Here is a 12684-nt window from a genome sequence, read left to right on the forward strand (position 1 = left end):
GGAGAACCCTGAGGGGGCAAGTTTCTTTGACAAGGCACTGAAGTGGCTGATTAAAAAGGAATCATTTGTGGGTGTCCAGCGAACAACAAATTTCTCTCTGAAAACTGACAAGAACCTTCCTGAGCGGTAACCATTTACCTTTCAAACACCAAAGCTGGTGAACTTTATAAATGTTAAATTCTGTGCACAGTATAAGAATTGACTGCAACCAGTAAACTTGGAGGAATGAGAAGTGAGATTGGACTGTGAATCAAAGAACATTTCTAAACTTACACACACATTACATACACGTGCACTTAGAATTAGAAGAGGGTTGTTAGGTTAGTTAAGTCAATAGTGATAATTTAAAGTGTGATACTGTTTTTATGCTTAAAGATAATTAAAAGCAACTTCTGTTTAAGTAACCATATGTCTTGGTGAATATCTATTGCTGCTGGGTATTGGGGTCCTCTGGGCTCGTAATATTTTCATTCTACTTTTTAACTGGGTAGGCACTAAAAATAAGTCAATCCTTGAATGTGTGCCCTTAAATAAAAAAGAGTAATCTCTTTGTGGGAATTAATTGCCTCCATACTTTGATAAGATTTAGATCTTTCATATATGAAATTGTGGTTTTTGCTGCTTTTGACCTCGTTATTGTTCTTGCCAATTTAGTGGGTCCAAGAAGAAATTAGTCTCCTCCAAATAATATATTTTGTCTTCCCTGTGCTGTTTTTAAGAAGATGTTCTTCATAAAGGCTTCATTTTCATAATTCTGGGCATAAATATTCATAAATGTCCATGCTTTTCTATAAATTTTTCAATGTGCCATTACATACCTTCCAGCCTGATCAATCGAGATATCTTCTATCAACAATGGTGTATTTTTATTAATTAGAATCATCACGCCTCTTGCCTTTGAACCAAAGGAAGATTATATTATTTGTCCTACCCAATGTGGGTGGAAAGAAAAAGTTTGAAAACCTCTGTTTTAATTGTCCCTAATTTACTCGTTATGTGCATGGTTTCATAACTCCAAAGGAAATGACCCAATAATAATTTTTCTCAAGGAAAATATTTCAGTAACAATTGGGTCTAGAGTAGTGGTTCTCAACTTTCCCAATCCCTTACTAATCACAGAGCACCGATGGCACAGGGATTACTGAAAGTGGGATGTGAGTGGAAAGAAAAAGGTTGAGAATCACTGTGTTAAAGGTGTTTGTACATAGGTTGAGATTCTTCATGAAAGGTTCATTTGCTGAAAATCTTTTTAAAAAATTGCTTAAGACCTCGTTAAGCCATGCGCGATGGGTGAATCTGACTTGCGCCCAATCTGAGTTGCGACCTATCCCCCGGTCCCCATGACGGTCGTAAGTCGGGGACAACCTGCATCTGCAGAAGCCCTTAGCCTTCCCTTCACCAAAGCCATCTCATGTCTTTTTTCGAGCCCTGCTAATGCTCCTCAAGTTGCCTCATTTGCTCCTTCTTGTCTGCACCTGCTTAAACAGATCCTCGATCTCCTAAGGAACGCCTGCTGATTCTGCCTTTAATACCAACAGGAATGTATAAACTCTATACTCTCAAAATTTCACCTTCGAAGGTCTCCCATTTGCCCCTTGCCAGAAAACAACCTGTCCCAATCCACACTTCCTAGATCCATTCTCATTTCCACAAAATTGCCCTTTCTCCAATTTAGAATCTCAAAACCAGAACGATTCTTCTCCATACCATCTTGAAACTAATGGTATTATGATCACTGGCCCCAAAATGTTCCCCTACACACGTTTCAGTCACCTGTCCTGTCCAATTCCCCAATAACAGATCTCGTCAATAAAGCCTCTGCTCTTTTTCCCCGAACTATCAAATCCTCTGCCATCACATCTCCTCCCTTCCCTTCTGAGACATAGGGCCAGATTTCATGCTCGAGCCCTGACTGGAGTGGCTTGTCCCTTTGCCGTTATTCCCGTACAACTCTATCCGAACAGTGTATGCGTTACTGAGGGGAACAGCCGCAGGTGTAGTACCCTGCACTGACTGCCTGTTCCCTTTCCTTTTCCTGGCTGCCATCCAGCTACCTTCCTCTTGCCTCCTCAGCGTGACTGCCTCTCTATAACACCTTTTTTTGAAAACTTTATTTATAGAATTTAAAGTACATTCAAAAAATAATACTAATTCTTTACTAATTATGAATACCCCGACTCCCCATTCCCACCCTTCTCCCTACATCCTTCCCCAAACTATCCCTATACAAGAGCCAAAAACATATCAGTTAATTATCTGTTGCTGTGGATTGTGCCAACCCTTAACATCTTAATAAAAAGACATTTCCAATATATCTGAGCCCATACATTTCGAATATGGAGTCCACATTTTAACAAAAAAGGAATAATATTCCGTAAATTATATATTATCTTCTCTAAGTAAATACATGATCTCAATTCATTATGCCATATATGTTCAATTCCATGTCATTCTTCCATGTAATAGCAATACATTTCTTAGCTACAGCTAACTCTAGACGAATAAATGCAATTTGAAATTTATCCAATCTTAAACCGGTTGTTAATATTGTTGCATAACCCATTAAAAAAAGTAAAGGATCAAGTGTTAATTTGATCTTGAATAAATCTTCCAAAAACTTCATAATTCTTTCCCAAAAGGGTTCATCTTTTTCACAAATCTATACTGAATTTAAAAAAGTACCTGTCTGTATTCCACAATGAAAGCACAAATCTGAAGAACTAAAACCATATCTTTTTAACTTCTCCGGAGTTAAGTATAGCTGATGCAAAAAGTTATAATTGACTAAACTATATCTCACATTAATTAATTTAGTTTACACATCTGCACACATAGTCATCCATTCCTCCTGAGATAGTAAAATAGATAAATCCTCCTCCCACTTATTCTTCGCTTTATGTCTAATTTAATTATCTTCTCTTGCAACAAAGCGTACATTTCTGAAATAAACCTTTTTTTCCCACTATCAACAATTAAAATCTCAAATTTAAAATCCAAAATTTTCTCTCTATAACTCCTGTCCATCACCACCCGCCTCAACCGGGAGTTCACATATTGTGGTCCATATTGTACGAACCCCGACGCGTTTCCTATCAACAAACAGTCCCTACCATCACAAACCCTTCAAATGATTGCTCAGATACACCAAAATGACTGGAGATGAATGCAGTCATCTCTAATGTACATCTCATTATTTCCAGCAGTCGAGTGGAAGCTAGTGGCGGGGAAACCTGCCCGCAACTGGGAAAACGCAGCCTGTGCACAACTTTACAAATGAAAGCCGTTCCCTTATTGTACGAGTTCATGCCTGTAGTAAATATTGGCATTCGCTTGGAGGAGAGTGCCTGTGTTCAAAATGTTACTGAGGGCAAGAAGCAGTGGTTCAAGCCACCAAAAGGTCAAACGTGCAATGTCACTCTGACAAGTTGCAGAAACATAGTTGCAATATCAGTCCAGTTGTGAAATTCCTTACACTGTGAGTGTTCCCAATGGGTCATCTCTTTCCTGTATAAAAGAATCTTCATCGCATTGCCGGTTCAGAGGGAAGTTGAAAGGTTCTGCACCACTGCTCACAGATTCACAAGGGAAATGCCATATCTAACTATCGACAACATTGCGAGAATTTATTATCCTCTACTTGCTGCTGTGGGCGTTGCCGGTAAGACGCTGCATCTCGAAACCGTTTGAGTTCCTCCGGTCTTTCTGCTGCCCGTTATTCTCATGAACATTGATCATTCTGTGACCCCTTTTCATTATTCACTTGCATTGCTGCAGTCAGGGTGATGATATGTCCTTTTCTGACTTTTAACCTTGGAATTTCAGAAGGCACTGTCACATGTGGTTGAGTTTGCCTTAATGGAGAAAGATTTTTTTTCTCCCTGGCTCATCGAGTCAAACAGCATGAAAGCAGGTCCTCATCCAAGCTCACCCTCGCCGACCCAGATGTCTCACTCACGCATGTCCCACCCTCTTGGGGTTTTGGCCACAGCCCTCCAAACCCAGCCTATCCATGTATCCTGCCATGTTTCTCTTCCAAGTTCCAATCACGCCTGCCTCCGCTACCTCCTCGGGCAGCCTTCTGCGCAGAGACTCATGAATCAGGAAAGATACTGGCATGGGGTAAACCACTGGCTGATCGACAGGAATCAGAGAGTAGGGAGAAAGGGCTCCTATTCTGGTTGGCTGCCAGTTACCAAGGGTGTTACGCTGGGGGCCAGTGTGGGGCCACTTTTTGAGACTCTGAGGCGGTCCTATTCACGAGTCAATATGTATTTATCTGAGTATGTGAACACCTGTCCTGCATGTGCATTGTTTGTCTGTATGTGTGTTACGTCTGGTTGTGTGTCTGCGCGTTTTGGACATGGGAATGCTGTTTCTTTGGGTTGTACTTGTGCAATCAGATGACAATAAACTGGACTTTTTATTTTGTGTGTTAATGATTTGAATGGTGGAAGGAAAAAGTTGTGAGGAGGATATGGAGAGGCTGCAGAGGGACTGGGACAGATGAGGAGAATGGGCAAAGTGGCAAATGAAAGCTGTAGGAACATGTATGGCCGTGCACTTCGGTGGAAGGAATAAAAGGGCAGACTATTATTTGGCTGGGGAGAAAATTCAAAATTCAAGCTGAAAGGGACCTGGGAGGCCTCGTGCAGGATGCCCTGCAGGTTGGGTCGGTGGTGAAGAAGGTGAACACAAATTTGGCGTTCATTTCTAGAGGAATAGAATACAAGAGCAGGGATGTAATGTTGATAGGTATCAGTATAATCAGGGTATCAAAGGTTATGGGGAGAAGCCTTTGGAGCTGTGTGGGAGCTCACGAAGGAATGGCAGAGAAGTCAATGGGCCAAATGGCCCGACTCTGCCTCTTTATCCTTTGGGCTTATGGTCAAATCAGCATGCACATCTTCTCCCTCAGAATACTCCAGTAACCGGACCACCAATGATGTCAGCCTCACTGGCCTGTAGTTCCCAAGATCCTTCCCTGCATCTTCTCTGGGTTCTTGCCCAGTTTTTTCGGACCTCAACCAATCCTCAAAATGACAAACTCAGAAATCTCAACCAGGATATCCGCAATTTCTGCTGTGGCTTCCCATGGACTCCGAAGTATATGTTATTCGGACCCAGGAAATGTTTCCACCTTCAGCACCCTCACAGCTGTAATACTGACAATTGTCAAGGGGTGCCCATGGATTACCCCATGGTCCCCAGTCCCCTTGTCTTTCTCCATAGTAAAAATCATTCAGGTCCACCTCCCCTGGCTCCACACAGTCTAGGAAACTTTGATTCATGAGAGGATAATTTTCCCTCTGGTTAATGCTTTTTTTCCCCATTATAAACTCTTTGGCAATTACCGTCACCGTTATCTGCCAGAGCTCCTTCCTGGTCCCCTTTTGCCCATTTGATTTCCTTTTGGAGCTTTCTCCTCCACTTCCAAAATGCCTCCAGTATAAACTCAATCCCAACTGATGATAGTTGCCCTATATCTTCGTCTTGCCCTTGAAACCAATTAACGAGGTCATTCTCTCAAAGCCGGCCTTGCCCCAATTCCGGATTTGAACTTGTGGCCTTGCCTTGTCTCTCTCTCTCTCTCTCTCTCTCTCTCTCTCTCTCACTATAACTCTCTTCAACCAAACAGAACCAACACAAGCACTTCCCAACTTTCCAAGACCAGATCAAGTGTTGTTCTCTCCTGTGGAAACCCCTCTATATATTGCCAGAGGAAACTTTCCTGACAAATCCCATCCCATCTAAAACTTTGCACCTCCCCTTACCCAGTTAATATCTGAAAAATTAAAATCTCCTACTTTGACATCTCTACTCAACTGCTGCAATCTCTTGACATATTTGTGGCTTTAAAAAAAACTCCTTCTGCCATTACCGTACTTTCAAATTGCTTTCCATGTCTAGAATAGCTTGCTCTTACCATAACACAGCAAGCTATTCCTTCTTGTCCAGTGATAGGCTCTGTCAATGACTCCAAAGGTGTAGAGTGAGGAACGAAAGGCTTTATTACACTTCAGACGAGTAGCTGGCCTGATTCCAAGTGCTCAAGGAGAGGGAGGTCAACCTTTATTCCAGGGTCACAAGGGAAGGAGTTACCAGGGAACGAGTCACCAGTTGGGGGATGGGCCAGCTCCCCATCAGCAGTCACATCCTCGTCTTGCCACATTCACCCATCCAGAAAAAACTGCATAGGACTGGCCACAAGAGAACGGGGCTTCACGGGAGTACACCGCCACTTCCTCGCAGATTCAAAGCAGTTACAGATCAGATCTGAATGGCGTTTCCAGCCATTGAACGTTGTCCAGGTCTACTCAACCACGTTGGTTGGCTTGTGGTGTGACCGTCTCAACAAACAAAATAGATTTTAGTTCAGGGGCGGCAGGCGGGTAAAGCTCTGCTAACCTTGTCAGGAAAACAAAACCTTGTCAGGAAAGTGACGACTCTAAATTTAGAAACCTAGGAATAGGATCAGTTCCAAAAAGGTCATCAGTGATTTATCATGGCGTAGATGTGGGAGAAGCAAGTCCCATAAAACAGCACCCATATAGAATAGACATTCAGAAGAATAAAATCATGGATCAGGAGGTGGAATATATGTTGAAAAATGATATTATTAGACCTTCGAACTCAGATTGGAGTTCTCCTTGTATTCTGGTACCGAAACCAGATGGAACTGTTAGGTTCTGTACAGATTACAGGATGCTTATCCTATTCCGAGAATAGATGACTGCATTGATCAAATTTGGAAAGCTTAATTTCTTACTAAGTTGGATTTGTTGAAGGGTTATCGGTGTGTGCATTTAACTGAGAGAGGAAAGAATATTTTGGCTTTTGTAACTTTAATATGAGTATAATGTGTTACCTTTTGGCATGAAAAATGCCCCTGCAAAATTCCAAAGGATGATTAATTCCGTAATCCAAGGGTTAACACATTCAGATGCTTATATTGATGACTTGGTCACAAAAAGTGACACATGGGAAGAACATCTAAGGGAATTGGACAAATTGTTTGCAAGATTATCCAAAGCAAACTTAACTATTAATTTAGCAAAAAGTCAATTTGCAAATGCCATTGTAACATACTTTGGGCCATGGAAAAGTTGCACCTATTCAAGCAAAGGTGAATGCAATTTCTGAGTTACTTATTCCCAAGAAAGTTACTTATTCCCAAGAAATCAGTGAGAAGGTTTTTAGGAATGGTAGGATATTACAGGAAATTTTGCTGAGGTTGCTCTTCCTTTAACCAATCTTTTGAAGAAAGGGGAGAAATTTGTGTGGACTAAAGATTGTCAGGCAGTTTTTGAAAATTTAAAGGGATGCTATGCCATTGCCCTGTGTTAAAATCTCCTGATTTTGACAGACCATTTTCTTTAGCAGTGGATGCTAGTGAGGAAGCAACAGGTGCAGTTTTATTACAAAAACATAATAAAATTGACCATCCAGTTGCCTACTTTTCAAAAAAAATCAATGTTCATCAAAGGAACTATTCCACTATTGAGAAAGAACTATCTATAATATTCACTCTTCAGAATTTTGATGAGAAACAAATTAGTACTGTGACAGAGTAAATAAATAAATAAATAAATAAATAGATAGATAGATAGATAGATAAATAAATAGATAGATAGATAGATAGATATGTATCTTTTTGGGAGATAAATTAGGAAAGGTTGGGCCACATGTAAACACTTTAAAATGATCTTATTTAAAATACTGGAGCTCTGCCCCATGGTAGATGTATTGGCTCCAAAGCTTTTGCAAGAGCTTTGAAGAGTGCTCAAGAGACCATGAATGGATTGTTGTTTACAAAAGGCAACAGATAAAAGAGCATGTCAGAGCCGTTGCTGTCTGGAAGAGAACTTGCTGTTCTGAGAGGGTCATGTGGTTTTTCAAGCAGAGGGAGTCAAACAGACTTTCTCTCAGAGAGAGTCAGAGGGAAAGAGAGAGAGAAACATACACAGATCACTTGTACAGTGTTACAGCCAACAGAAGTAGCTGGGACTGAACAGGACAAGTTGGCAGGCTTTATGGAAAGCTCAGTTGTAAGACAGCCTAGTCAAAGCCCTTCTGGTTCATGCAAGAGGAGAAGACTGGCCGTCTAATATTTCACTTGGAATAAGGGAAACAGAAAGGAACTCTGTGGTGACCTGAAAGAAAGAGTTATCATCTGAAGGGGCAAGTTTCGTCAGAAAGACATTGAAGTGGCTGATAGAAAAGGAATCAGTTGTGGGTGTACAGCGTACAACAAATTTCTCTCTGAAGACCGACAAGAACATTCCTGAGTGGTAACCATTTACCTTTCAAGCACCAAAGCCTGGTGAACTTTATAAATGTTAAATTCTGTGCACAGTATAAGAATTGCCTGCAACCAGTGAATGAGAAGTGAGATTGGACTGTGAACCAAGGAACTTTTCTGAACTTACATACACATTTAATGCACGTGCGCTTAGAATTAGAAGGGGGTTAAGTTAGGTTAGTTAAGTTAAAGTGTGATTCTGTTTTCATGTTGAAAGATAATTAAAAGCAACTTTTGTTTAAGCAACTTTTGTTTAAGCAACTTTTGTTTAAGCAACCATTTGTTTTGGTGAATATTTATTGCTGCTGGGTTTATGTGTCCTCTGGGCTCGTAACAGTCTTCACTAAAATCTTAACACCCTGAGGAAGATCTGGTAAACTCCGGAACTATAGGGAAGACACAGTTCACATAGTAGTGAGACAAGAGGGCCCTGACCTGCCAATTTATGAAGTGAGACCAGAAAAGAGTAAGGGATGCTTCAGAGTCCTGCATAGAAACTTGCTGATGCCCTGGGTTCACTTACCTTTAGCTAAGAATGACAAAGGGAAACAGTGAAAAAGACACCAACCTGCATTTCAAATACAGGAATCCGATGACGAGGATGGGTATGGGCTTCAGTATGAGCCAGTCCAGATCCCCACAGCACCAGCAGAATGAGATACTGGGTGAATCAGAGACGGAACTTGAATGCAGGAACCCACCAGGAGAAGAGCGAGTTGAAACACCAGCTCCTGTTGAACCACCAGCACCGTCTACAGGAGAGGGGGGGGGGGGCAGCTGGAGAAGCTCGATGCGCCTGCTGAAAACCTGCCTGGGGAGGGAATAGAGCACTCACCACGTGCCTCTCCTTCATCCAGTGCTGCTGCCGAACCTGAGGAGCCGCCCTATCAGTGGCCACACACACATAGAGAGAGAGACACTGCCAAGACGGATGACCATTGTGCTGTGGCGTCTGCCAAACTGTGTGGACTCACCTGATTTAGATGAAGTGTAGCTAGCGTTGTCTACTCTTATTCGTCCTCTCCCGACAATGGTCCAAAATGGCTGTTCCTGGCAGCAGTTGGGGGATGTGCAAACATACAAAACCAAAAGACTACAACAGGCTTTATTCAACGTAAACCTCAACAGAGCCAGCTGTGAGATTGCGCTGCTGTAAACTCTGAGAGTGACTTCGAAGGGCCGGCTCAGGCTTATATCCTGGAGGGTGATTGACACCCGACCAGGTGGGGCTTGGTCTATTCAGGTCGGCTGATTGACAGCTGGCCTGGTGTTGACTTATCCCCATGCTCTTCGGCAGGTACAGAGGTTTCCCCCTGCAGTAGGTCACAGGTGTACCACCACATTAACCCCCAGGATGGGGCGGGTGGGGGTGGGGGAGTTGCAGTAAAGCCCAAAACATATACACAGTATTTACAGATTAAGACGGTCCGGCAGCCATCAGTGTCTCTGCGACCATCGCAGGCCTGGCTCCTGGTCACTGGTCAATGAGGGTGTGGGGTGGCTGGCGTGGTGCAGTGCAGAGGAGTAGCCAGGGGGGCCGGGATTAAGTCCCCCACAGTTGTAGCAAGTCCTTGGTGCCCAAGGGGTCTTGAGTGCCCTATAGCTGTCGGGGGTTTGTGTCGGGCCGGTGGGGGTCCTGGGCTGGAGGATGCTGTGCTGTGGTGGGTGCTCCTGCCAGTGCCAGGTCCCTGGTTGAGACGGTGTCCTTCCTAATGCTGGCATAGTTATGGTTCGCTTGTTGGAGAAACACTGCTCGACTAGGAGTTCAGCCTTGTCTGCTCGTATGTGTCTACACAGGAGCACCAGTCCCAGGGATGCGAGCCATGCTGGGAGAGATGTTCCTGTCGCCAATCTCCTGGGGAATGAAAACAGGCGTTCGTGAGTGGTCTCATTGGTAGCCGTACACAGAAGTGACCAAATGGCATGGAGCACCTCAGGAAGAGCGTCCTGCCAGTATTCTACGGACCACCCCTTTGACTTAAGGGCCAGAAGAACTGCCTTCAAGATCACCCCGTTCTCGCATTCCACTTGCCCATTACCTCTTGGGTTGTAACTAGTCGTGCGATTAGTCACGATGCCCCTTTATGTCAGGTACTGGCGCAGTTCCTCACTCATGAAGCTAGACTCCCAGTCGCTGTGGATAAATGCGGGGTAGATGATGATGGTGAAGATCTGTGTCAGTGCCCTGATGATGGTGGCTGTGGAGATGTCTGGGCAAGGGATGGCGAAAGGGAAGCAGGAATACTCGTCTACAACCATGAGGAAATAGACGTTGCGATTTGTGGAAGTCAGGGGCCCCTTGAAGTCCATGGTGAGGCGGTCGAAGGGCCGAGTGGCATTCACGACATGAGCCTGGGATGGGCAGAAAAAGTGAGGTTTCCATTCTGCACAGACCTGACACGCCTCGGTCATGGTCCTGACATCCCTGACGGTGTACGGTAGGTTCTGGGACTTGATAAAATGGTATAAGTGGGTGACGCCCAGGTGGCAGAGGGACTCATGCAGTGCCTGCAGCTGGTCATCATGGAGTGATGCGCTGGTCAGGGAGAGGGCGTCAGGGGAGTCGTTAAACTTCCCAGGACGATACTGGATGTCGTAACTATGTTGCCAGCTCGACTCTCCAGCGCAAGATCTTATCATTCTTAATCTTGCCCCTGTGGGTGGTTTTGAACATGAACGCCACTGCCCGCTGGTCGGTGAGGAGGGTGACCCTCCTGCCGGCCAGGTAGTGGCACCAGTGGTGGACTGCTTCCATGATTGCCTGGGCCTCCTTTTCAATGGCGAAGTGCCCTAGCTCAGAGCCGTGGAGGGTCCTGGAGAAGAAGGTGACTGGGTACCCCCATTGGTTGAGATTAGCGGTGAGGGCCACATCGGAGGCACTGCTCTCCACCTGGAAGGGGAAGTTTTCGTCCACGGCATGCATTGTGGTGTCTGCAATATCCTGCCTGATGCACGTGAAGGCCGCCTGCGCCTCGGGTGGGAGCGGGAATGTTGTGGCCTGGGCCAGTGGGCGGACCTTGTCCGAGAAGCAGGGAAACCACTGTGAGTAATAAGAGAATAAGCCAAGGCACCTGCGGAGGGCTTTGAGTTTGGGGGGGAGGAACAGCTCCATTAACAAACGCGTCCATTCTGGATCTAGGCCGACGACACCATGTGCCATGATGTACCCAGGATGGCGAGGCGGGTGGTGCTGAACACACATTTCTCTCTGTTGTAAGTAAGGTTCAGCTCCTCGACCGTCCGGAGTAATTTCTCCAGGTTGGCATCATGATCCTGCTGGTCGTGGCTGCAGATGATGACATTATTCAGGTATGGGAAAGTCGCCTTCAGCTTGTGCTGGTCTACCATTCGATCCATCTCCTGCTGGAAGACGGAGACCCCATTCGTGATCCAAAACAAAACTTGGCGGAACTGGTACAGGCGCCCGTCCACCTCGAAGGCAGTATAGGGCTTGTCTCACGGGTGGATGGGGAGTTGGTGATAGGCCAACTTCAAGTCAATTGCAGAGAAGATCCGGTAACCGGCTATCTCGTTGACCATGTTGGCTATCCTTGGTAAGGGGTAGGCATCTAGCTGGGTGTATCATTTGATGGTCCATGACCATCCTCGGCTTGCTTCTCCCTTTGACCACTAGGACTTTGGAGGGGTGATGCGCAGTGTGGAAAGGCCGCTGTTTGGACGGCGCGCTGTGGAGCGTGAGTGGAGATAGTGGCCCCCCCGAAGGCAAGGGTGACACACTGCAGGAGGCATTGGAAATCTAAGCCCAGGAGGACTGGGGTGCAGAGTTTGGGTGCAGGAGCCTGAACCCAGTGTATGTCTTTCCCCCCCCCCCCACACTCAGATTGGCCGAGCAGCGCCCGAGTGTATTGATAGTCTGGTCCTTGGTGGCGAAGATGATCGAGAAGGTGGTGGGGTGGATTTTTAGCTTTAGTGACACTGGAGGTACTATCTGGCTGGGAAACATTTTATCCTCATCATGGATCAAAAATCTATGGCATTCATATTCGGTAATCAGAACAGAGGGAAAATTAAGAATGACAAGATGTTGCGCTGGAGAATTGAGCTGTCAACATACGATTACAACATCCAATACAGGCCAGAGAAACTTAACAAGCCCCCGGATGCGCTGTGAAGAGGCACCTGTGCCACCAGCAATCAGCTCCAGAGCCTCCTCGATGAGCTAGGCCACCCGGGAGTTACAAAGATGTTCCATTTTATAAGGACGCGCAACTACCAGTTCTTTGTGGGAGAGATAAGGTCAATTACCCAGAGCTGTCACATCTGTGCGGAGTGTAAGCCACAGTTCTACTGCCTGGCCCAGGCCAACCTCATAAAAGCCACCCAGCCATTCACCACCTCAGCCTCGATTTTAAAGGGCCGCTCCC

The sequence above is a fragment of the Narcine bancroftii genome, chromosome 4, assembly GCF_036971445.1.
Source record: "Narcine bancroftii isolate sNarBan1 chromosome 4, sNarBan1.hap1, whole genome shotgun sequence".
Taxonomy (NCBI): Eukaryota; Metazoa; Chordata; class Chondrichthyes; order Torpediniformes; family Narcinidae; genus Narcine; species Narcine bancroftii.